Here is a 3,284-nt window from a genome sequence, read left to right as displayed (position 1 = left end):
GCGAGGGTCTAGACACAGGAAACGTTGCTCTCTCACCCTCTGGCCCACCCAAAGGAAGCCGAAGCCTGCTCTTTTGTAGCGACCCGCACTGTCTTCGCATCAAAATCCCACACACTCTTCGTCCACCCCCTCCACTCTCCACCCAATTCCCGCCCTTTTCTCCCACCCTCTCCACCCAATTCCCGCCCTTTTCTCCCACCCTCTCCTTCCTTCTGTCGCCGACGCATGGAACTGTCGTAAAACCTGTCGGAGATGGAGGTGGCGGAGGATCCGAGCATCACACTCGCCCGGAAGATCAGCTCAGCCACGCGGCAAACTCGCCGCATCAAAGCGAAGGTCGCAAAGGAGGAGAAGCCTAAGAAGCGGATGGCCGCCTGTGGGCCTGGTGGTGGCGTTGGGTGTGGTAGTTGATAACCCACAAGTATAGGGGATCAATTGCAGCCTCTTTCGATAAGCCGGAGTGTCAAACCCAACGAGGAGCTAAAGGTAGAACAAATATTCCCTCAAGTTCGATTGACCATCGATACAACTCTACACACGCTTAATGTTCGCTTTACCTAGAACAAGTACGAAACTAGAAGTACTTTGTAGATGTAACGGGATAGGTTTGCAAGAATATAAAGAGAACGTAAATAAAAACTAGGGGCTGTTTTAGGTAAAGAAGCAATAAAGTTAGTATAGTGAGTGTGGAAAAGTGGTGGTAGGAGTTGCGAAATTGTCCCTAAGCAATTGACTACGTTACTAGACCAATAGCAAGTTTTATGTGGGAGAGGCCACTGCTAGCATGTCATCCCTGACTTGGAATTCTATGCACTTATGATTGGAACTATTAGCAAGCATCCGCAACTACTAACGTTCATTAAGGTAAAACCCAACCATAGCATTAAGATATATTGGTCCCCCTTCAATCCCGTATGCATCAATTTCTATGCTAGGTTGAAGCTTCTGTCACTCTTGCCCTCCTATATATAGTCCTATCAACATACAACTAACCCTATGGTGTGATCCACATGCGCGCTGATAACCCACAAGTATAGGGGATCGCAACAGTTTTCGAGGGTAGAGTATTCAACCCAAATTTATTGATTCGACACAAGGGGAGCCAAAGAATATTCTCAAGTATTAGCAGCTGAGTTGTCAATTCAACCACACCTGGAAACTTAATATCTGCAACAAAGTATTTAGTAGCAAAGTAATATGATAGTAGTGGTAACGGTGGCAAAAGCAATATTTTTGGTTTTATAGTGATTGTAACAGTAGCAACAGAAAAGTAAATAAGCGAAGAACAATATATGAAAAGCTCGTAGGCAATGGATCAGTGATGGATAATTATGTTGGATGCGATTCCTCATGCAATAGTTATAACATAAGGTGACACAGAACTAGCTCTAGTTCATCAATGTAATGTAGGCATGTATTCCGAATATAGTCATACGTGCTTATAGAAAAGAACTTGCATGACATATTTTGTCCTACCCTCCCGTGGCAGCGGGGTCCTATTGGAAACTAAGGGATATTAAGGCCTCCTTTTAATAGAGTACCGGACCAAAGCATTAACACATAGTGAATACATGAACTCCTCAAACTACGGTCATCACCGGTAAGTATCCCGATTATTGTCACTTCGGGGTTAACGGATCATAACACATAATAGGTGACTATAGACTTGCAAGATAGGATCAAGAACTCACATATATTCATGAAAACATAATAGGTTCAGATCTGAAATCATGGCACTCGGGCCCTAGTGACGCATTAAGCATAGCAAAGTCATAGCAACATCAATCTCAGAACATAGTGGATACTAGGGATCAAACCCTAACAAAACTAACTCGATTACATGATAAATCTCATCCAACCCATCACCGTCCAGCAAGCCTACGATGGAATTACTCACGCACGGCGGTGAGCATCATGAAATTGGTGGTGGAGGAAGGTTGATGATGACGATGGCGACGGATTCCCCTCGGCGGCTTCGTATCGTAAAACGCGATGAATCCTTCTCTCTGGTTTTTTTCTCCCTGAACGTGAATATATGGAGTTGGAGTTGAGGTCGGTGGAGCGTAAGGGGGCCCACGAGGCAGGGGGCGCACCCAGGGGGGTAGGCGCACCCTCGTGGACAGTGTGTGGGCCCCCTGATGTGGATTCTTTTGCCAGTATTTTTTATATATTCCAAAAATATTCTCCGTTGATTTTCAGGTCATTCCGAGAACTTTTATTTCTGCACAAAAATAACACCATGGCAATTCTGCTGAAAACAACGTCAGTCCGGGTTAGTTCCATTCGAATCATGCAAGTTAGAGTCCAAAACAAGGGCAAAATTGTTTGAAAAAGTAGATACATTGGAGACGTATCAACTTCCCCAAGCTTAAACCTTTGCTTGTCCTCAAGAAATTTAGTTGACAAACTAAAAGTGATAAAGAAAAACTTCTACAAACTCTGTTTACTCTTGTTGTTGTAAATATGTAAAGCCAACATTCAAGTTTTCAGCAAAGATTATGAACTAACCATATTCACAATAACATTTAGGTCTCATGTTTACTCATATCAATGACATAATCAACTTGCGAGCAATAATAATAAATCTCGGACGACAACACTTTCTCAAAACAATCATAATATGATATGACAAGATGATATCTCGCTAGCCCTTTCTGAGACCGCAAAACATAAATGCAGAGCACCCCTGAATATCAAGGGCTGACTGGAAATTGTAATTCATGGTAAAAGAGATCCAGTCAAGTCATACTCAATGTAAACTAATAATAATACATGCAAATGACAGCGATGCTCTCCAACTGGTGCTTTTTAATAAGAGGATGATGACTCAACATAAAAGTTAATAGATAGGCCCTTCGCAGAGGGAAGCAGGGATTAGTAGAGGTGCCAGAGCTCGATTTTGAAATAGAGATGAATAAGATTTTGAGCGGTATACTTTCATTGTCAACATAACAACCGAGAGATCTCGATATCTTCCATGCTACACACATTATAGGCGGTTCCAAGTAGAAAGGTAAAGTTTAGACTCACCCACCACCAACAAGCATCAATCCATGGCTTGCCCGAAACAACGGGTGCCTCCAACTAACAACAATCCTGGGGGAGTTTTGTTTGCAATTATTTTGATTTGATTTGAGCATGGGACTGGGCATCCCAATGACCAGCCATTTTCTCGTGAGTGAGGAGCGGAGTCCACTCCTCTTGAGAATAACCCGCCTAGCATGGAAGATACAGACATCCCTAGTTGATACATGAGCTATTCAAGCATACAAAACAAAATTTTT

Source organism: Triticum dicoccoides, chromosome 5A (genome assembly GCF_002162155.2).
Source record: "Triticum dicoccoides isolate Atlit2015 ecotype Zavitan chromosome 5A, WEW_v2.0, whole genome shotgun sequence".
NCBI classification, from domain to species: Eukaryota; Viridiplantae; Streptophyta; class Magnoliopsida; order Poales; family Poaceae; genus Triticum; species Triticum dicoccoides.
The sequence above is the reverse complement of the archived record's forward strand: the minus strand, read 5'-3'. Positions refer to the sequence as shown.